At 42.3% G+C, this 24,315-nt stretch overlaps 1 protein-coding gene across 1 annotated transcript in view; it reads right to left on the bottom strand.

Annotated features, from left to right (window-relative positions):
- Positions 1-23,980, bottom strand: part of LOC105473949 (calcium binding protein 39) — a 108,280-nt gene extending 84,300 nt beyond the window's left edge. Inside the window, exon 1 of the mRNA XM_011728193.2 lies at positions 23,845-23,980. The gene's annotated coding sequence lies outside the window, so the exon portion shown is untranslated. The remainder of the gene's footprint in view (positions 1-23,844) is intronic.
- Positions 23,981-24,315: the final 335 nt, after the last annotated feature.

Raw genomic sequence — 24,315 nt, 5'->3', positions numbered from 1 at the left:
TTACTTACATTAAAAACTTATTTTCCTCTACAAAAATGGGATTTCAGTTTTCCTTTACTATTTCAGAAGAATATTACTAACATAAGTCAACGTGAGGACTAAACAAAATATTTGTGACAGTGCTCTGTAACCTCTAACAGACAGAGATGATCATTTCCGTGCAGGCCTCAAAAATCTTATCCTCTGGATTTTTCTCTCCCCCTAAATGCTGGGGTCATTGTTAACCATATTGCCAATCTCTCAGACTCATAGTGGCTTGAAAAGGAAGTTATATTGTTTAAAATTAGATGTTCTGCAGGTGTCCTAAGAGGGTAGTGGGGAGACAGGGTGAACTTGTTCCATAACAGTGGGAAAACAGCGATCCAGGCACTGAAGTCTTGTCAAACTAAAATGACAGTAGCCATGATTCTGACAGTGGCTTTTAAGCCTTATTCTAAGATCTGGAGCAGGTGAGGGTCTATCTCCTCTTCAGCCCAAACACCTCACTCTTATCAGTTTTATATATTGGGTTTCAGTGTCATCAATTTAAAAATTTTTTTCTAAAAATTACTTTAAAACAATGTCTATTAAAAATGTCTGCATGTTGGGTGCATAACCAGTTTCTAAGGAAAACACTAACCTGGCCTCCAAGTCAACTTACACAACTAGATTTGAAATCAAGTCCTGGTTAAGTTTTGAAAGGCAGATACTAGTGTTGGTTGTTATTAGAGCCAACTGTTAAAGCCAGAGCAGCTACCAGACACTAACCTTGGACCTCTCTGGTACTCAATTTTAATTAAAAGGTAGGCAGCATGAATAATTATAGAGGGCCACTTCCAGAGCTCCAGAGCATCAGAAAAATGATTTAATTAAACTGCACTCTGGCCTAATACTATGTCTTTTATGTCTTGTACTAATATACCTTAAACTTGAACTCAGGTACTTCATTTTTACAGACACTGTTGAGATTTGAGCAATGTCAAATTATTGAGATTTTTTTGACTCCCCTCCTTCCCTCCTCCTGACTGAGATTTGAGAAGTATATTAAGGACCCAGAGCTCCCATTAATAAAGGATCCACAGGGTCTCAATTACAGAAAATTACGCTTCTCCTAAGTGGTTGGCTTTCTTTTTACCTCATAAACTGTCTTGGATTTGCTCGCTCTTTCTTTGTTCTGGCTACTCAAACTCAAAGCCAAATGTGTAGGCTTCATCCAGCTAGTGTAAAAGACAGGCATTTGATACTAACCTTGCCCTGAGAGTAATTTCGTCTCTCTTTACTTTTCCATTGCTTTTTATCTAATTCCTTGGGGTGAAGTGGAAGATGAGACAGAAGGGGAGAAAAAAAAAAAAAGAAAAGAAAAAACGAGAGAAGGAAACATATCCCTAATTTTCTCCATTTCCCTAAAATGGCAGGCAAAGAACATGAAAAAGTCTAATTTTAGCATAAGGGTGTAGCTTTTAACCTTACCACCACAATAAATTTGTTAAATACTGTTAAGATCTAGCACGTCAATATTCTCACTGTGGCAGAAATAGGTAACAACCTGACAGGGACATCCTGTCTGGGAAGAGATTACTACATTAAGTCAAACAGAGAAAATGTGTTAAAGCCATCAACATGTACAATGTGCAGCAAAAAAGGAAACTTACAACATTTTTCTTGAGAGTCAAATACGTTCTATCCATGAGTAACAGCAAACCAGCCCACTCGAACGTGAGAGATGGTCGGCATAACTCTTCCATCTCTGGAAGAGCCCCTATGCAGTCTGTAGTAACTGCTTAGTTCCTGTTGTTCTCCTTTCTGGTAAGTAAAGATGAATAAAAATACTTCCAAGTTTCTTCAACATACTTTTCAAGCCCCTATTACATGCAAGCCATTATAGATATTAAAGTCTAAATGGTCTTTATAGAAAAATATTTTTTTTGTTGTTGGGCATGGTAGCTCATGCCTATAATCTCAGCACTTTGGGAGGCTGAGGCAGGTGGACTGGTTGAGCACAGGAGTTCAAGACCAGCCTGGGCACCACAGTGAGGCCTGGTCTCTACAAAAAAGTTTAAAAATTAGCTGAGTGTGGTGGTGCGCACCTAGGGTTCCAATTACTTGGGAGCCTGGGGTAGGGGGACTGCTTCAGCTGGCAAGGTCAAGGCTGCAGTGAGCCGTGACTGCACCACTGCACTCCAGCCTGGGTGACAGAAGGAGACTCTGTTCCCCCCACAACCCCCCCCAAAAAATTAATTTTTAACCAGGTATACAAACCATTCATAAATTAAAATAATGGCTGAGCTGGGAGCGGTGGCTCATGCCTATAATCCCAGCACTTGGGGAGGCCGAGGCGGGCGGATCACTTGAGGCCAGGAGTTGAAGACCAGCCTGGCTAACATGGTGAAACCCCATCTCTACTAAAAATACAAAAATTAGCCAGGTGTGGTGGCGCATGCCTGTAATCCCAGCTGCTCAGGAAGCTGAGGCAGGGGAACTGCTTGAACCCGGGAGGCAGAGGTTGCAGTGAGCCGAGACTGCACCACTGCACTCCAGCCTGGGTGACACAGCAACAACTCTCTCTCAAAAATAAAAAAATAAATAAAATAATGGCTGAGCTCTACCTGTAAACTGCGATTCCACATTCTACTCCAAACTCTCTAAGGAAATTAAGGAAAACAACAAGGATTCGAAGGGTATCAGGGGAGGTGACCAGCAAAGAGCACAATGTAAATGGAAAACAGGCCGATGAGATAAACCAAATGCTACCCAATCAACAAGTATTGGTCACTTGATGCTTTCCTATGACTCAACAGAAAACACAACCCCACCATCGTTGCCAAATATTGGTGGTTTAGACCAGAAGACTAATAATGCAGAAGAGTGTTCCACCTGGGTGGGGCACATATTCCATTTCCTCCCTCCGCAGTTGAGTGAATATAAGTGCAGTGGCTCCTCAGTCAGGGTGGAATGCCTCTGGGATCCTGTGGGCCAGCCCTTTTAGACTCCCTCAGGCCTTCATGATACCTGCGGCCAAAAGCCCTAAAACAGGGCCTACCTTTAAGACTAACGAGAGATAAAGGGCAAAATAACAGGAACGAAGATGTGGTCTGGGTCAAATAACCAAGAAGTCTACGGAATTTGATTCTGGACGCCTAAACAAATGGGAGGGGAAGACGACAGACTCCACCAATCCTCGGAAAGGTCACAGGGTCATTCTATATCACCCCCAGCACCATTTATTTCTGGCAACTCGCCCACTCACACATACCACTCACATAGCTCCAGTGGGTGGTACTAAGGCCTTACATGACCACACCCCTGCTGGCCTCAACCTAACCGAGAGGTTAGGGAGGGGCAAGCTAGACACCGAACAGGAAGTCAGTCTATCCAAGGGCTGAAGTTCCATGATACATACTTAAGAAATGCAGGTGGCCAGATTTTCTATCAGGTGGAAAAATCTAGTCTGCACAGAGATCATGGGGCGAATAAGCAAGGAAGTGCAGTAGGAAATGGACAGTCTTAAAGGTGCCTGTATTCTTGGTTCCAGCTTTTGAGACCCAGATGCACCTCCTTCCTTTTCCCCAAAATAAAATTTTACTAAATCCCTGTTTTGTTGGAAGAAACATGAGAGTTCCAATTAATACAAAGGGCTACCTCTGAGGGCAGGGGTCAGATCTTTCTTCTCTTCACCTTTTAGAGGGCCAAACTGGCTTAGTGCAGGCTGAGAGTGGCACTGTCTTTTATTCTTCCATATACTCTGCATACCTACTTTTGGGGATGGAGATCTGAAATGTGTCATTAACAGGGGAAGAAACAAAGAAAAAATTAAAGTGTAAAAACAGTATGTCTTATTTTTACAAATTGAGAATAAAGTTCAAGATTATACAAGCAAATGCAAATTAAATGTAATTTTTTCCCCTGGCCATCCTAAACTCAACTCCCAAAACGATCTTGTGAAACTCCTGGTATTTCCCTTGGAAACATTTGCTCTAAAACTTGGAAGGGATATGGAAAATAAAGAATTAAACATTATATAAATATGTAAGTATAGGAATACTGCCACACTGTCTCCTTAAACAGTCCTTTTTTAGAGTTATAAGGCATCCAGTAACGACCATTTAAAATCTGCAACTCCCTAATTGCTCTTTCAGTAGTTCCTGAGAAGCTACTTATGGGAGAGTGAAGGAAGAGAGAATTTGGGCAAAAAGAGTGTTTACATTCAGAGTCTCCTTTCAAGCAAAGTCAAATACTTTAGAGCCAGAAGTGCTAACAGCATACAGCTCTCATTGAGAAGGAAGAAAAGTCAAGGCAATCTACTGAAACCCCTTTTCGTTTCAAAGAAGGAATACTACAGCTCCAGAAGCAACACCTGAGAATCAAACTACCTTGGGTGTACATCAGGGGGACACCCTAGGACCTGATACAATAGTCTTGCATCCTTAACAGCAAAAAAATGAGAGGAGGCGGTCAAGAAACAGCTAGTCTTGCAACTGCTGAATGGTAAGATGACAAATTATCATCCAAACCAGGGCAAATTGGAGAATGAAGCGGGGCACAATGAATACATACATCAGGACAATAGGCATAAACGCGTGTTGTCTGGGAAGTCAGGACATTTGTTCACCCCTACTAATCTGTGACTGTTTTGATTCCCTGACTAGCCAACTTTCCTGCACATGTCCATTTCTCAATCTACAAAGACAGAGAACCCTCCACTTACAGTAGGGTGCAGCAGAGTAACCTGCACATAAATATTTGTTAGTCCTGGTTGAAAAAAATTCCATTATTTAAAATTCTCTTTAATTGTCAGTGATGACGTAAAGAAGTCTCTCTTGGCAGTTTTTAATACCTCAAATCAGTAAGTATCTATAATTCTCGAGATTTATTGGGAACTCTGCCTATGTCACGAAATAAATAACTTTTCAACTTCCCACTAACCACACTGACCCAGGCCAGGTGGGCAACTAGTTGCCATTTCTCCTACAGGCACATACTTCATCATCATCATCATGCATCCCATCCTGCTCTCACTGCTGAATAATCAGAACAGGCTGATCTAACTGGTCTCATTCCCCCAGCAGCCAGCATCTCAACATGAGTTTTTTTTTTTTTTTTTCTCCCCACTGAACCTTTGAGCGATTTTACCCTGATTTATGCACCCCTGTATTTGAAAATTAACAATAAATGCATTTACATGTATACATGCCCCTAGACAGCAAGGGCCATCTTCATGTACTCCTCACAAGGTGAGATACAACTGAAAATCAACAGAGATTATGTTTGTATGCACACATTAGTTTTAAAAAAATCTGAGGTAGAAGATGTTTCCTAAAACCCAAGTAAGTGGTCTTAAAACTGACTGATAAACCTGAAACTGAGTTCTCCTGTTAAGAGATAATTTCGGCCAGGCACGGTGGCTCACGCCTGTAATTCCAGCACTTTGGGAGGTCGAGGTGGGTGGATCATGAGGTCAGGAGATCGAGACCATCGTGGCTAATACAGTGAAACCCTGTCTCTACTAAAAAATACAACAAATTAGCCAGGTGTGGTCTCAGCTACCTGGGACCTGAGGCTGAGGCAGAAGAATGGTATGAACCTGGGAGGCGGAGTTTGCAGTGAGCCAAGATAGCCCCACAGCACTCTAGCCTGGGCGACAGCAAGACTCTGTCTCAAAAAAAAAAAAAAAAAAAGAGGTAATTTCACCAAGCTCTCAGCTCTGTCTCCTTTGACCACTCACTAAGACAGTCTTAGACCTAATTTCACTTTCTGGAATTTCTAATAAATGGGGTGTACCAATAAAATCAGTGCAGGATGAACTGGAAGGCTCTAACCTGTTGGAACATTTTTAACAACACAAAGTTCGAAAAAGCTAACTATTTTCTTCTCCACTCAATAGCTAAAATAGCTAGATATTTTAAATATTGGCTTTATTGAGATAAAATTCATACACCATACAATTTACCTATTTAAAGCATACAATTCAGCTGGGCATGGTGGCTCACATCATAATCCCAGCACTTTGGGAGGCCTAGGCAGGAGAATTGCCTGAGACCCGTTCAAGACTAGGCTGGGCAACATAGCAAGACCCTGTCTCTACAAGAAATTTAAAAATTAGGTGTGGAGGTGCTCGTCTGTAGTCCTAGCTACTTGAGAGGCTGAGGAGAGACGATTACTTGAGCCCTGAAGTTTGAGGCTACAGTGAGCTATGATCACATTACTGTACTCACAGCCTCGGTGACAAGAGTGAGACTTTGTCTCAAAAAAAGTATTTTGAAGCATAAAATCCAATAGTTTTCAGTATTCAGAGTTAAGCAACCACCACCACCATCATCAATAAAACAGCTAGATTTTTTTAAGACACTGAAGATCACTTGTAGTAAGAATGAAAAAGGAATTTTATTTTTTCCTGGTTTATTTACATGAGTATCTTAACAATCTGGCTATATCCTGGACCAAACTCTTGCCCAGAAAGGCCCTACCAGCAGTATATGAGATCATCTTGCCTTATGCATCTCAATGCAACCCTACTGCATTAAGCATTACTACTTGTTAAAATCTCTAACAGCACCGCCCATTGTTTTATTTACATTTACTTTATTTAGCCACTATCTGATCTGGCTGTTCACTTGTCCAGTGTTTTAGCTTTTAACTTACTTGAAAGGCAGCATGCTTTAAGGATTAAGACCATCTCTTATCAGACCCCAGTTTAAATCCCAGCTCTGCTGTTTAGTAGCGGTGTGAACCAAAATCTGAGGATAAAACACTGACCTTCTGTATCTCAATTAGTTATAAAATTTTAACATGAATAAAATGCCTAGGGCAGCATTTGAAACATAAAAGGAGCTTACTAATAAATGACAGTTATCAGTTTATATAAGCTTTAACTATACTGAGGTAAATGTCAACACTTTGGCCATCATCGCATAAATTTTTTTCACGCATTTTTCTTAGTTCTTTTCTTCTGTCACTCGACAGCAATGAAAATAAGCCTGCTTTTTCCTCCAATTGATATTCACATAAGTTTTCTTGGCCAGGAGCTCATGCCTGTAATCCCAGCACGTTGGGAGGTTGAGGTGGGTGGATCACCTGAAGTTAGGAGTTCAAGACCAGCATGGCGAAACCCCGTCTTTACTAAAAATACAAAAATTAGCTGGGGGTGGTGGCAGGTGCCTGTAATCCCAGCTACTCACTTGAACCTGGGAGGCGGAGGTTGCAGTGAGCTGAGATCACGCCACTGCACTCCAGCCTGGGGGACAAGAGCGAGACTTGGTCTCAAACAAAAAAAAGTTTTCTTCTAATGTATGGTTTTTATACATTCTCCCATCTGATATATTTTCATATAAAGGGTACCTTAATTATCACAATTGATTTTCCCAAAGAATAACCAAACATTTAAAAATGTTTTGCTCTAGCCTGGGCAACATGGTGAAACCTGCAAAAACTACAAAAATTAACCGAGTGTGGTGGCGTGCACCTACTGTAGTCCCAGCTACTCGGGAGGCTGAGGTGGGAGATCACTTGAGCCCAGGAGGTAGAGGCTGAAGTGAACCGTGATCACGCCACTGAAACTCTAGCCTGGGTGACAGAGCAAGATTCTGCCTCAAAAACTGTAAGAAAAAATTTTTTCTAAATAATCCTTTATTTTTCTCCACTAATGTGTGAGGATGCTTATGTAGTAGGCTCGTATGTATCTTTTACTGTGTTCCGTAAGTCAACTTCTTAAAAGATCTGACAGTATTATCTGGCCAATACTACACTGATTCAACTTGGAAAAAATTTCTCATTTGTTCTTATTTAAGTCTTTTTTCACTTAAATTTATACTTTTCTTGTAAAAATCTTAAATATTTATAGATTCCCTCACCTTGGGCATTTCATTTTTTATTGCTATAATGAATGAGGTTTTTGGTCAAGATTTTTCATAACCAAATGGTACCAATTATTAAACATCTTTATGTGTTATAAAACCATCTTACTAAACTTTTTTTTTTCTTTTTTAGACAGTTTTGCTCTTGTTGCCCAAGTTGGAGATCTCGGCTCACTGCAACCTCCACCTCCCGGGTTCAAGCCATTCTCCTGCCTCAGCCTCCTGAATAGCTTGGATTACAGGCACACGCCACCACGCCCGGCTAATTTTTTTGTATTTTTAGTGGAAACGGGGTTTCACCACGTTAGCCAGGCTGGTCTCGAACTCCTGACCTCAGGTGATACACCCGCCTCGGCCTCCCAAAGTGCTGGGATTACAGGCATGAGCCACCACACCAGGCACTAAACTCTTATTTTTAACTCTTGATTTGATTCTCTTGGTTTTCCCAGGTTTAAAATTGTGACCATCTGCAAATACTGCTATATTCCACCATTTTTTCCAATAGTTAAATCTTTTATTTGATGTATTCTTGCACTGGCCAAGATATTATCAAACATCAGTGTTACTGGGCATCCTTGTTTTGTTTTCTGATTTCAAGAGTTCATAAAACAAGAATACCTGTTTAACATTGCTATCCTGGCACATACTGGGACAATATAGCCAGAGGTTAAATACTAGCTGGTGCAAACCTCCCAAGGTTCAAAATCAGGCTCTGTGGCTTATTTGCAACTTATCTTTGAGCAGACTATTTAACCTTTTGGCCTATATTTCATAATGTGTAAAATAAGCATAGTAATCTCAAAGCTGCAGGGATTAACTGAGATCATGTTAGTGCTTAAAACACTTACTTGGCACATAGTAAATACCAGGTTTTATCTTCTTTAACAATTTCATATTTAATTAGTTTTGCTGGTGTTTTACTTAGAATGTTCATTGTTTCTGTAAGTGAAACTGGGGCCAGGTGCAATGGTTCATGCTTGTCATTCTAGCACTTTGGGAGGCCAAGGCAGGAGGATTGCTTGAGCCCAGGAGTTGGAGACCAATCTAGGAGACAAAATGAGACCCCGTCTCCACAAAAAGTTTAAAAAATTATAGCTGGGTGTGGTGGCACATGCCTGTAGTCCTAGCTACTCAGGAGGCCAAGGCAGGAGGATTGCTTAGGCCTAGGGGTTCCAGGCTACAGTAAACTAGGACTGCGCCACTGTACTCCAGAATGGGTGATAAAGCAAAACCCTGTCTCAAAAACACATATAAAAGATAAATTGGGGCAGGGTGCGGTGGCTCACGCCTGTAATCCCAGCACTTTCAACATGGCAAAACACCATTTCTACAAAAATTAGCTGGGAGTGGTGGCTCACCCCTGTAACCCCGGCTACTCGGGAGACTGAGGCTGGAGAATCACTTGAGCTTGGGTGGAAGAGCTGCAGTGAGCAGAAAAAAAAAAAAGATAAATTGGAATACAATTTTCGTCCTTTGTAATGTCTTATCAGGTTGTTCTTATATTTTATATTTGATTAGGTTTTTAAGAGTTTAGGCTAGTTTTTATTTATTTTTACTTTTTGAGACGATGTCTTGTTCTGTCACCCAGGCTGGAGTGCAGTGGTGTGGTCTCAGCTCACTGCAACCTCCCCCGCCAGGTTCAAGCAATTCTCCTGTCTCAGCCCCCAAGTAGCTGGGACCATAGGCGTGTGCCACCACACCCAGCTAACTTTTGCATTTTTAGTAGAGACTGTGTTTCACCATGTTGGCTAGGCTGGTCTTGAACTCCTGACCTCAGGTGATCTTCCTGCCTCGGCCTCCCAAAGTGCTGGGATTCCAGGCATGAGCCACCGCACCTGGCCTAGGCTAGTTTTGTAACATGAATTTGGTATCTTTTGGTATTCTAGCATCTAGAATAAATCTAGTTTATATTTTTTGAAACTTTTAAAGAGAACATATAATTTCTACACGGGTATATATGTTAGGTATATCATTTATATAAGAGTATATAATTTCTATGCTAACTGGGTCTGGAGTACTCCTTCCCCTATCTGGTTGGGAGGCTACAACCTTTAATATATATATTTAATATATTCCATAAGTTAAGGCCAGGCACAGTGGCTTACACCTGTAATCCCAGCACTTGGCCACTTAGGGAGGCCAAGGCAAATGGATCACTGCAGCCCAGTTCTAGACCAGCCTGGGCAACATAGTGAAACCCCATCTCTACAAAAAATACAAAAAAGTTATCTGGGCATGGTGGTGCACACCTGTAGTCCCAGTCACTCAGGAGGCTGAGGTAGGAGGATCACTCAAGCCCAGGTTGAGGCTACAGTGAGCCAAGACTGCGCCACTGCACTCCAGCCTGGGTGATAGAGTGAGACATTGTCGCAAAAAAAAAAAAAAAAAAAAAAAGAAAAGGAAAAAGAAAAAAATATATATATATACACACACATGCACACACACACATATAGTTAACAATCTATTCAAGTGCTCTACTTCTTAAATACATACATATTTAAATATTTACATACATTTAAAATATCCCCCACCCCTCCCTTTTAGCTTCCATGAGGAAGGCTTGCCCTCTTCCAATTTATATATATTTAAATATTTACATATATTATTAAATATGGTTAACAATCTATTCAAGTGCTCTACTTCTTAAGACAATTCTGAAAAGCAATCAGTTCCACCTTCATTATTAGCTCTTTCAAAGTTGTGTATGACACACAAATTTAGACCCAGTGTCTATGGTTACTTGGTCACTTTCTTCTGGATATACTCCTGTCTTGTTCCTCTTCCCTCTCTGTATTTCGTATTATTCCTTCCTCTTCTCAATAACAAAAGCCTCCATAAAAGACAGTCTTTTGACCTTTTCAAACATCTGAAGGGCATCAGCATACAATCTCGTATGCTAAGCACACTGATTCCTTCTGTCTTCCTTTCACTATGTTTAAAAAGTTGGGGACCTTCTGTAAGACTAAAAAAGAAAAAACATTCCCTGCCCCTCCCTTTCAGCTTCTGTGGGGAAGGGTTGCCCTCTTTCCATCAACTCAGTTTCCAATCACTATGTGAACAAGACCAAGACTAGCTTCTGAGTAAACGAATAGGTTAGCAACGATCTTCAAGAACAGAAATGGATTATTTTAACAATATAAAAACAGAAAGTATTTACTTTGCTGTGTTTACATACAGAAAGATACTAACAGTTCCTAGTTCCTTCCTGCCTACATGGGAAGGTTAAGGCATAGGGATGCAGGCCACCATACCTGTGACTAATGTGCCATATGAGACTCCCCCAAAGCATATTAGATAGCTATAATGAACACAAGTAAAAGGATCCTATAAAGACATCAAAATGAGGCCAGGCGCAGTGGCTCATGCCTGTAATCCCAGCACTTTGGGAGTCCAAGGTGGGCAGCTCACTTGAGGCCAGGAGTTCAAGACCAGCCTGGCCACCTGTAATCCCAGCTACTCAGGAGGCTGAGGCACGAGAATCACTTAAATCCAGGAGGCAGAGGTTGCAGTGAGCCAAGATCGTGCCACTGCATTCCAGCCCAAGTAACAGAGAGAGACTCTGTCTAAAAAAAATTAATTAAATTAAAAAGCAAAAACATCAAAATGATTTTAAGTCCTAGAAAAATATTCCAATTTAAACTGTACAATTTAATATTTTCAGATAATCTCAAATATGGAAGAACCATGCATTCTTTCAGGAATCCTATCCTGCCCCATCCTTATCTAAGACATTTAATAGAATCCTACTAAAAAAGGAAATAGTTAATAAATGGATGGTAGCTTCTAGAAATCAACACATAGCTCGGACTCTGGCAATCAACATCAAGTGCAGTCTCATGATTTGTAGATTCCATCTTTTCCTTTTATGGAAAAATCGTACTTTTAACTTTCCTAATTTTCTTGCATGGCTCCATTTCATCACAACTCCTCAAAGATCATTGATAGCAACTCAGTCATGAGAAATGAAAGTTCTCTGTGTCTGAGACATCAAACATCCTGACCAGGAGACTTGATCTCATCTGTTTCTGTATCAGAAATGTCCTACGTTCCAGGATGATGCTACATTCCAGTATCCTGTGGTAGAGGCAGCATGGTAGGTTGCAAGTTCAAGCTCTGTGACCTGGGTTTCAAATCTAGGACCACTTTCTACATGTATAACTTCAGGCCAAATACATAATTTGCTTGTTTTTCTCCATTACTCACCTAAAAGTATGAGGACAAAATTTGATATTAAAAAGGGCTATTAAAAGATTAAACGAGGTAAACTATTCACAGAGGTCTTAAACAATTTATCAGCAGCTAACATACATGTGCTATGTTAGCAATTATTTATTCTTTTTATTACATTCCTCCTGTTCACACAAGTAGAGAATCTGTATGCCTTTATGTTCTTTTCTTTTTCTTTTTTTTTTTTGGAGACAGTCTCGGTCTGTCACCCAGGCTGGAGTGCAGTGGTGCAATCTCGGCTCACTGCAACCTCCACCTCCCAGGTTCAAGCGATTCTCATGCCTCAGCCTCCCAAGTAGCTGGGATTACAGGTGTGTGTCACCACACTCAGCTAATTTTTGTATTTTTAGTAGAGACAGGGTTTCACCGTTTTGCCCAGGCTGGTCTCAAACTCCTAAAAGCCCCAAGGGATCCACCCACGTCAGCCTCCCAAAGTGCTGGAATTACAGGTGTGAGCCACACCACCAGGCCCTCTATGCTATTTTCATACTGAATTGGTACGTGGTGGTGATGCTGATTGGAACCTCTTATTTCAGCAACTTCAGGTCACACTGAAGACAAACTGGAGTATAAAAGAAACAAACTGAGAAACAATCCATGGCTAGAAAACTCAAATGCCTCAGTAGTGCCATTAATATACGAAGTAGCGAGCTATGTTTAAGACAATGGGAACCCCTGGCCAAACAATGCCTCGAGGGCACGAACAGGGCAGGGCAAGACATACGCTGAGTTCTTTTTCCTCCTACCCTCTAATCTCCTGCCCAGGGCTTCTACTGGCCAGACCCAACCAAAGCCCAATCAGCAGGCAGGGGGTTCTGGGTGCCCCAGTGATAGTGCGGCTCTCCAAGGACAGTGTGGGGTGGGGCACTAAAAGGAGGCGAAGGGTCTGGGAGGTGAGACAACTGGAGGATCAACTCAAAGACAACACACTGCAGGAACGTACAGATGAGGACACACCTGCTGCAGAAGGGGCAGCAGGATTTCAGTGATGTGGCTTTGGAGAGTAAAACTTACTCCCCCAAGAATGTTGAATCAGAGACTTGCTTGTCTTCCTGTTTTTGGGGGAGGTTCAACCTTAAAATTTAAGTGGGGTGGGTTCAGGAAGCCCAAAGCAGAAAAATGAAAATAAAGTGTCTAAACCAGAAAGGAAAAAAAAAAAAAAAAAAAAAGATAATGGGAAATCAGGCTCCAACTATTGTAAATCCCCTGTAAATGTCCCTTTTCTTAGGTCAGGACACAAAACTAAACCCCAAAGGCAATATAATACATTGAGAATGGGCAAACTCACTATACCTGCAGAAACGTGGATAAAACAGGAAACAGTAACTTTTTAATTTTAATGAATTAAAACTACAAGAAAGCTAAATTAATAGGTTACAGGTATCGATATATTTGTATTTAATTACAAGCTTATAAAGAATAAAAAAAAAAAGGCTTGAATAGCCGCTAAAGTATTCATTCTTTTCTTTAACAAAACTAAAAATTAAGAAAGTTAAAAAAGAATAGTTTTAAAACTATACAATAATATACTATAAAGCTCGGCAACCGAGTGTCCACTTGCAACTGATACAAAACAACTTTAAGTGGCTCCTTTTCGCTATTTTTAAAACTTACTATTTCAGAGGGCTGAGATCACAACAAATGATACATCCAACTAGAGATCAAGAGTCTAGCTTTACTTGGAGGTTACTTAAACACTTCCACAGTCTTAAAATACTTTTCAAAGTACGTACAGTACAGCAGAAAGAATTTGAGACTTCAACCATCATAAAAGCTAAAATGTATTGGGCACTTAGAGCACACTAGCAGACACACTATGCATGGCATTCTTACTGAATCCTCACAGCTACTTTATGCATAGGTTCTATTATTGCTCTGTTACAAATGAGAAAGCTGAGGAAGAACAGGCATTAAACACCCTGCCCAACAACACACAACCAGGATTTAAATCCTGAATGGCCAGAGCCCCTCCCATCTCATTTCTACACTGAGCTTTCGTTTTCTCACTTATACAACAGTTTGGGGCTGGGCAAGGTGGCTCATGCCTGTAATCCCAGCATTCTGGGATGCTGGTGCAGGAGGATCGCTTCAGCCCAGGAGTTTAAGGCCAGCCTGGGCAATATAGTGAGATCCCATCTCTACAAAACATTTTTTAAATAGAAAAATGAAAGTTTGTATCGTATATTTTCACTCTAACGTAAGTTTATAAATTCATGTAACCTTGTAGTGTCTCTCAAATTGCATGCTGAATTATTTTCGCAGTCCATAAAAAGCATTAAGAAATAAAACAGAAAATATCAGAATGCATTATATGTAGTAAGACCTAAGTACTGTTTCATGAAATTTCTTTTTCAGTTTTGAGAGTGTGTGTATATGTCTTGGGTCACTGATCAAAAATGTAATTTCTCACTGCAGGCTGAAAAAAAAAAAAAAAAAAAGGCTTGGAAAGCCACTACAATCTTAGTTGAATTTCAACTGATAAAAAATTATCATCCCAATTAGCAAGTAAATGCTTTGAATGCCATACTAATAAGTATGCAAATCAGAGGGTTTCTCAAACTGTGTTCCAGTAGAACCTTTCTTCAAGATGTTTGTGGGTATTTCCTGGGGGGAGGGGGTGTTCTTTCGACCAAATACACTTGAAGGAAGGAAATATAAGGTGCAGTATTTCTCAACTTGCCAATACACACTACTAAAAACTCTGACAAGCTCTGCAGAAAAACAGTAACACAATCACCATCAAAAATAAACATCTGTTTAACTACGTTTAACCCAGTGTTCTCCCAAGTTAAAATCTCACCCTGGAAGCTCTCCTATAAACAATCTCTCATAAGACTGGCATTCTACAAAACACAATCTGGGAAACACGGCTTTATGTGGAACTTATCTGGGAAAAGGGGATCCTCATAACCTTCAATTATCATAGTATGTAAGTCACTTTCAAATAAGCATAAATATAGCTGAAATAAAAAGATAAACAGAAAAAAACTGTATTTTGGTTAAGTATTTCATCTCTGCTAAGCAAATTTTTTTTCTTTTTTCTTGAGATGGAGTTTCCTTGTTGCCCAGGCTGGATCCCGGCTCACTGCAACCTCCACCCCCAGGGCTCAAGCAATTCTCCCGCCTCAGCCTTCTAAGTAGCTGGGATTACAGGCACCTGACACCATGCTAGGCTAATTTTTGTATTTTTAGTAGAGACAGTTTCGCCATGTTGGCCAGGCAGGTCTTGAACTCCTGACCTTAAGTGATCTGCCCATCTTGGCCTCCCAAAGTGCTGGGATTGCAGGCATGAGCCACCATGCTGACTGCCAAAGTTTTCTCATACTCTATCCTGGCTAACATGGTGAAACCCTGACTCTACTAAAAATACAAAAAAATTAGCCGGGTGTGGTGGTGGGTGCCTGTAGTCCCAGCTACTCGGCAGACTGAGGCAGGAGAATGGCGTAAACCCGGAAGGTGGAGGTTGCAGTGAGCGGAGATCGCGCCACTGCATTTGAGCCTGGGCGACAGAGCAAGAATCCTTCTCAAAAAAAAAAAAAAAATGTTTTATCATACTATCACATAGCTGTATCATTTAGTATTTATAGAAAGAACGTATTACTATACTCTGAAAACATGAGGTGGGGAAAAGGAGAGAGGAGATCAATTTTAAGAGGTAAAAAACAAAAAACCTCTATTCAAATAAATGACAATCTAGAGACATGAAACTTATATACATATGAAAAACCTGTAACTCACCAATGCTGAACAGCGATGAAACCATACTGTAACTAGAGAGATGGAAGCCAAAAGAGTATCTACATGGGTCATGTTAACAGCCTGAGTTTCTGTCTCCCTGCTATAGAATTCAAAAGTAAATGAACTGGCTGGCTGATCACATGCCATCAAAGCAGGAAAAAACTTGTTTACCGAGAGCTCCTTGAGGCCCGGTCTTTAGAACACTACCTAGCACAAGGGGCATTAAAAACTGCTTAAGCCTGGTGCGGTGGCTCACACCTGTAATCCCAGCACTTTGGGAGGCGGAGGTGGGCGGATCACAAGGTCAGGAGTTTGAGACCAGCCTGGCCAAGATGATGACACCCTGTCTAAAATTAGCTGTGCATGGTGGTGCACACCTGCAATCCCAGCTACTCGGGAAGTTGAGGTGGGAGAATCACTTGAACCTGGGAGGCGGAGGCTGCAGTGAGCCAAGATCATGTCATTGTACTCCAGCCTGGGCAACAGAGTGAGACTCCGTCCTGAGCAAAAACACAAACTACTTGTGGACCAAATAAATAACAGACATTTGAGGAATTATGAATGCTAATGGGTGGTGAATATCACCTTTATGTCTTACCAGTGACAGAATCCCGAGCTGCAAAGAACCCTGTGATCTAAGCCAGGATGCCACCTTTACATAGGTAGGGGATTAATACCAACTACAGCGAAAGCATGTTCTTTACATCCCCAAATTTGATTCTACATTTTTGGTCCTTTCTTTCCCACTCTCACTGCCTTTGGTTAACATCTTTCCTTCCCCTAAAACAAACAGCTCGCAGAACTTTTTTTTTTTTTTTTTTTTTGAGACGGAGTCTCGCGCTGTGTCACCCAGGCTGGAGTGCAGTGGCGCGATCTCGGCTCACTGCAAGCTCCGCCTCCCAGGTTCACGCCATTCTCCTGCCTCAGCCTCCGAGTAGCTGGGACTACAGGCGCCCGCCACCACGCCCGGCTAGTTTTTTTTTTTTGTATTTTTAGTAGAGACGGGGTTTCACCATGTTAGCCAGGATGGTCTCGATCTCCTGACCTCGTGATCCACCCGCCTCGGCCTCCCAAAGTGCTGGGATTACAGGCTTGAGCCACCGCGCCCGGCCGAGCTCGCAGAACTTTACAACACAGTTGTGACAACGAAACTGATGTGAGGCTTGAGGATTTGTTAATAAATAGCCTGACTTATTAAGCTTGTACTTTACAAACATAAAACATTTAGTTCTACAACTACTTATTCATAAGCACAAAGGTAGAAAATTTGAAAATACACATTTTGATGTTACTCTCTTTACCCTAAGCAGAGAACTTCAGTACTATGAAATAACACTAGGCATCTGACCAACTGGGAGAAAAAAGGTTAAAGCACAGTCACATGCCATGAAGTACTCACACAGACTGTAAGACCACCAGCAAAAGGGGAGGGAACCAGTGCAGGAGAAAAAGGCAAGTCAGAAGCCTACATACAAATCACTGAAAATAAGGGCAAGAGAACTTGAGGGGTTTTCAATCTGGGACCCTTGGTGTAATAATGGGATGACTGAAGCCCAGAGAGATGGAGTTACTTGTCCAGAGTGACAACATAATTAGTCACAGAGTCAGGACCCAGCCCAGAGCTTCTGATTCCCAGGCTTCTGTGTTTCCCACTGTAACACAGGCCTCCCATCTTCTCTACAAGAATAATGTGGAAATTAAATACTATCTACTGGCCTAACTAAACTATAAGCCACTAATCAAATTATGACTATACAACTAAAGCATTTGTAATAAACCATCTCTTTTAGATTATAACATGTGGTTACTGCTTGGAAATCTATTAAAATCCAAATTAGGATCTATTTATAAACCTTCATTCTAAAATACTAATTCAAAACTGCTCAGCAAGGAAAACAAAATGATTTCATATGAGGGAGTCATACCCTATTTCAGGGAGCACATATTTTGAAGCGAGGCAGACCTAAGTTCAAATTCTGGCTCAACTGTGCAATGTCTGTGTTATCCTGGACAAACCCCTCACTTTGGTTTCCCATCAATAATGATGTTGGGAACAATACTACCTAAGAGGTTTGCCCAACATTTAGTGTACCTAAATGGTAATTTGTTCCCCCAAGCTAACTAATTTTTGTTAATTTCCCTTGATTCTTTCCTATTTCAACTTTTAACTTCATACACCCCTCCCAAATGACTTGCCAGCTACATCACAAATATTATGAACATTAGTATATCAAACCTTAAAAAAGAATTATATGACAAAGAGCATTTAATCTATTTTGAATACAACCTTTGTAAATGTTAGTGAAAAGATTCAAAAGGAGACATTATTGCATAAAGTATGATACTTAATTCAAGTAAACTGGACAAAGAATGAAGAAAACCGGGCTCCAGATTCAGTCCTGTGGCTAATAGGCCATACAACCCTAGGAAAGAGACTTCACTTTGCAGAAAGCTACACCTGTTACCGCTCACAGTGAACCAAACTCTGCTCTAGTTATGGTGGGCCTCAGTGTTCCCACCTGCAGAAAGAACCATTCTGCCCAGGTTGTCTCTGAAGTTCTAAAGTTTCTCCCACCTGGAAAAGCCTATCCTCGGCATCACACAACTTATGTCTAGGCATCTGATATATGGCAGCACATCAGATGTAGCAACTCATTTAATCGTCCTCCAACCCTCTCAGATATTGTCTATTATTACCATCCAAGGAATTCAAGCTAGACAGAAGGAACTTAAGGTTATAGAGCCCACAGCAGAGGAATGAGGGTTCAAAATCTAGGCAGTCTGGCTGCACCTGTGCTTTTAACCACTAGCTAACACTGCCTCTCCAAATTCTATAAATCTAAGAGTGGGCCTTAACTACAGACATGTAAACAGAAACCTGTTCAAGTATTTCTTCCTAGTGCCTCAATACAGCTGACATATAATCTACTGTGAAGGGAGGCAACAGTGACTAACATGTTAACAGTCCATACCCTGTAAAGAGCAAGTTACAGTTCATTAGACAAGGTCAAAGTAGGAACTTAAGATAAAGCTACACAATGTATGTTCTGTTTCTCAAACATATTACCAAAATAAAGTGTGTGATTTTTTTTAACAGTATCGTACCTTCTTGGTCCTCAACAATTTTTGCTAGATAATGCTCCCAAAGAATAATTACCATATAAAACCAAACTGCCACTAAATAATGGCTAGATTTTCTCCATCTTTGAAAATATGCATATTAACACACACACACACGAACAAGCAAACACAATCTATAACTTAAAACACTATATTCTGAGTACCAAGACAAAAGCTATTAAAGATCATACAAATAGGTATGCACTGGATATGGTCAACATAAATGGCCAAGGCAGGATTTACCTCCCTCCTTTGGAGCCACTTCACACCCGAATGACCTCTTGCAATTCTCTGCATGCCATTCTCCCTTCCTCTGCAGGCCTGACATCACAGCTGCTATAAACCACAATTCTGCTGTCCCCTCACCCCTTCTGTTTTAAAAGTTAAAAGCACTGTGGGACTGGGAAGCTCAGTGAAACAGAAATGGCACAATGAAGGACTAAAACGCACCCCACCCGCCAAAAATGCAGATGGCAACAAGCTGTTAACCCGATTTCATCACCACCAGTCTATGATCTGCCACCTAGGCCCACAGTAACTCTTCTCATAATCCTTGGAGGGCCTGAGAAACAGGCAGAACACTGATCATTTTATTCACAGACCGGTCTACTCTACAAATGGTTATGGCAGAAATATTTGCTTCACTTTACTCTGCCCCCATATTCTGGACTGTAGAGATTAGGGGAGTTGAGGACAGTCTCTCTTTCCCACTGCAAGACTCCCTTGCAGGAGAATTTTTTAAAAAGTGGTTGGGATCTGGTCGGAGAGTCAGTAAGAGCACATAATGTAAGAACTCTCACACAGTTCAATTCCTTCTGTAATTAAAGAAGGCTCTAATACAAGTCTTCTCACAATAGCCAAAAGATACTGATGACTAAATCGCTACGCAATTTTAGATTACTTGACTTCATAATAATGCCAGATCTTTACACCTCAGTAATAACAAGTCACAAGTAATTTAACCCAGAGATTCGGAGATTTGATCTTTTTTCACACAATTTTATCACACAACAAAGTGTGTAAAAAAAATGTCTACCAAAGTTTTTCTGTTATCCATATTAATCCACCTTCCACAGTCCCATTTCTGTAACATGTAAAGACATTCATAAAACCAAATGCCCAATTAAAAGGAGCAATGAAAAAGAGGAAAATGAATTTTTATTTTTATTATTTTTATTTTATGTATATGTCTTTCAAGATGGGGTATCACTCTGTCACCCAAGCTGGAATGCCATGATCACAGTTCACTGAGGCTGCAAATTCCCGGACTCAGGCAATCCCTCTTGCCTCAGCCTCTTGAGTAGCTAAGACAACAGGCACACACACCACCATGCCCAGCTAATTTTTTCATTTTTGTAGATATGGGGTCTTGCTATGTTGCTCAGGTCAGCCTCCACCTCTTGGGCTCAAGCAATCCTCCCACCTTGGCCTCCCAAAGCATTGAGATTATAGGAGTAAGCTACGCCCCTCGCCCTGAACTTTAAAAATAGGGCTGGAGGTCGGTGTGGTGGCTCACGCCTATAATCCCAGTGCTTTGGGAGGCTGGGGCAGGAGGATGGCATAAGACCAGGAGTTCAAGACCAGCCTGGGCAACACAACAAGACCCCATCTCTTTTAATTAAAACATTTTTTAAATTAAAAAATAAAATAGACCTGAAACAGAAACAATGCCAGAAATGTAACCAAAAGACAATACCTAAAACGAAATTCCGTCCCACTATTCAATTTTATTTTGGGGGGGTGGGGTTGGGGAAGTTGGATTTGTGTATTTTCTCATGGCAGATGGCAAAACTGTGAGTGATTAGTCATCAATCTGGAAAAAAGGCTCTTGGGAAAGTATGGCAGTAACTAAAGAAATCTATAATCCCACAAAAGTTGATCAAAACAGAAAACTTTAGTAAATATTCCAAGATAATAAAGACCCTGTGTGGCATACACATTTGCAATATACGAATATTCAAAAAAAATCAAGTTACCAAACCCCATACTTACACTGGACTTTATTAGCAGTTTTTCTATATTAACTTTAGGAAACGTACACAGCCTTACTCAGCATCTCACTTTATACGTGATGAAACAGAAACAGAGATCTTATTAATACACCTTAGAATGCAAAATACATGGGAAAAAACTGACTTAGTACAAGAACCTGAAGTAGAAAATGTTAATGAAGGGAAGTAAGCTGCCTTGAAATTAAAATACAAATATTCAGGCGGGCTTGGACGCTCACACCCGTAATCCGTGCACTTTGGGAGAGGATTACTTGAGCCCAGCAGTTCAAGACCAGTCTGGGCAACATGGCAAGATCCGGTCTCTATAAAAATACAAAAATTAGCTGGATGTGATGGTACAAGCTTGTGGTCCCATCTACGGGAGGCTGAAGTTGGAGGATGGCTTGAGCCTAGGAGGTTGAGGTTGCAGTGAGCCGTGTTCGCACCACTGCACTTCAGCCTGAGCAACAGAGAACCTGTCTCAAAAACCAAAACCAAGAAAGCAAATACCACCCATTTGTTATAGTATCAAACCATTTCATGAAATATTCTATGCTGATATCCAGCCTGAATCTTCGTGTTATCATGGTCAAAAAATAGTTACCCTATATGGATGGCCCTAGGGTAGAGACTATTTTTCAGGAGCGAAGTGGGAGGTAGGAAGGGACACTGCATCGCCGTCTGTGGGGGATGGTATACCAGCCATGATCATAATCTTTTGACAGCATCCTTTTAGAAGTCCATTCACTCCTATAGCAGAGATCTGTGTGCTTTCTTCCTCTTCCATACCTCATGACAACACACATACTGCCAATAAAAACTTTATTCAACAAGCAAGAGGATCCAAGTCTTACAGAGAAAGTAATAAATGTACTTGAAACAAGAAGCTTTTAGAAAAAGTTCTGTCCACACTAGTAGTTATTAAGCGTAACTACTGCATTTCATCTGAGGTAAATAATACAACCTTGTCAGGAAAACATAACACGCTTAAAAGATTTCCATTCCTGAGTAAAAATTTTTTCTCTAAAGATATTTAATGATAAGAAAAGCTTAGGGATATGTGTGTGTATACATATGCATACAATATATTTCATTATGCAGAGAAAAAATACACAGAAAAAGACTGGAAAGAAAATACGCGAAAATGTTAACAGTAACCAAATCTAAGTGGTAAGATTATAGAAAATGTTATAAAGATTTTCTAGTAATCCCTGAATTTTGCAAGCTTTGACAAAGATCATGTAATATTTTGAAATGTAGAAAATTTTTAAACTGCAAAAAGGTGGCATTTGAATGCTTACAAAACTTAGGCCCTAAGCTGCTTTCACAGATTGTATATTCTAGATTTCAAATACAGCTGCTAATTACTTCCTAGCAATTTGAAGAAACTACAAAATAAAGCTAAACACTTTCACTTCTGGCTCTACTATAAAGATCTCGCAATAAAATAAAAATAAAAACAAAGTTTTACCTTTCTACAAAAAGGTCTACGTCCGGTTTTCTACAGAATATTAGTAACTATTTTTAAAAAATCGTCAATTGGTTATTTTACACAAATGCCACCTCAAAGAATGTAGGTTTCACTTAGTAATTCCAAAGTACAGACGCCTAATACAAAGCGCAATAAGTTTTTATGCATTTTAGCGAACGCACAAACAGAAACACCTTCTGTGTGCGGATGAGCTTATTTTATATACACCTTTTCATTACCTCTTAAGAGCCTGACATCTAATGAAGCTTTCTGCAAAGGTACTTTGCTTAGCTTGGGCATGGATTTACTTGAATATCTGGGAAGCTGTCAAAATCGATCTGAAACTGCATTATATTCAAGGCACAGAATGTCAACTCCTGACTGGGCCTCCTTCTCTCTTCTTTCACAAGAGCGCCTTTAATATCCCCTAGCCTACATTTCCGGGCTCATGAGTCACTGAGAAATGAGCTCTAAGTTTCTCTCAGAACGCTGCTCAAATAGCTCCTCTACAGCATTCAAGGATCTGGCCCCAAAATACCTCTTTAGCCCCATACCCCCCACCCCCTGCACCACGCCAACAAACGGAATTATCCATGATTTCCAGGCTTTGTCTTCTCGTTTTTGCTGCCCCTTCCACACATCTCTTCTGCAACCCTCCTCTCCTAAATCCCATCAGGCCTTCAAGACTCTGCTCAGCACCCCCCGCCCAGGACGCCTTCCAGGTTTCTGCTAGGCAGAAGTGATCGGTTCGGTTTTTCCGGGTGCCCTTCCAGCACTCTGTCGTTCTTTCACAGGACTTATCACCTCCTTCCCGGTATCGCAGTTATTTGTGTACTCGTCTTATCTCCCACACCAGAGCCTAAGCTCCTCGGGGGAGGGGACCGGGGCCCGCTTCACCTTTGAATCCCTCCGGCGCGGGTCGACTACGGCGCCTGCACGCAGTCTGCGCTCCGGGTGATTCCACTGAACTCGAGAACGCTCCGACCGCACAATTCCTAACCAGAAATCAGTTAGGCATTTTCCTGAATTGATCACAACGCTGGTATCTGCCTCCCGACAACAGGAAGTTTACCAGGGGCGGGAGCGAGGCGCCGGAGCCCGGGTGCAGCCGGTGACAGTTGACCCGGTCCGCACTTCCCCGCCCTCCCGACTCCGGCCCGGACCACCCCGAGCCGCCAGCCCCGCCTGAGAACCACGGAGGGGGCGGCAGGAGCGCCTGGACCGCAGGCCCCTGGGAGCCCCACGCCGGCGAAGGCAAAGGGAGCGTCTCAGCGAGGGCTGGGGCCGAGCCGGGAGGAGAGGGCAGGCCGGGCCCGGCTGCTCCCGCTGGCTCCGGGGCCCAGCTGGGCCGGGGCCGCCGCCACCCAAGAAAATGGAGGCAACCCCGGGGCCGGTGAGGGCCCGGCGGGACAGGCGGAAGCCGGGCAGCCGCCGCACCACGAGCAGGGCCGGGCCGGGGGTCACTCACGGGGCTGGGCCAGGCGTTCCCTTCTCTGCCTCCGCGTCGTCGCCGTCGCCGTCCTCGGCCGCCGCCGCCTCGGGCTGCTCGTTCGGTCCCCGCGGCGTGGCTCGGACGCTCGGCCCCTCCGTTGTCTTCCGCCCGTTCCTGCTCCCGGCGACGGGCTCCCGCGGCGGCGGCGGCGGCGGCGGCTGCGCGGGCGGACGGCGGCCCAGGGGCTCCCGCGGCTGCCGCCGCGCTGCTGCGTTCACTTGGGTTGCGGCTGCTGCTGTGGGGCCCGGCGCCGCCTTAGTCTTCGTCTGTGCCCCCGCCCCGGCGCCTGAAGGTTCTGTGTCTCCCAGGCCGCGCCGCTCCACGATCCCCTCGCCCAGCTCGCGGCCCGAGCCCGGCTTTGACGTGCGCACTGCGCAGCCGCCGAGGACGCGACGTCGGGCGGCGCCGCAACGCCCCCTTCCGCCTTGGGCGCCCCCGAGCGGCTGG

This window comes from Macaca nemestrina, chromosome 11 (genome assembly GCF_043159975.1).
Source record: "Macaca nemestrina isolate mMacNem1 chromosome 11, mMacNem.hap1, whole genome shotgun sequence".
Classification (NCBI taxonomy): Eukaryota; Metazoa; Chordata; class Mammalia; order Primates; family Cercopithecidae; genus Macaca; species Macaca nemestrina.
Note: the sequence above shows the minus strand (reverse complement) of the source record. Positions and strands in the feature narration are given on the sequence as shown.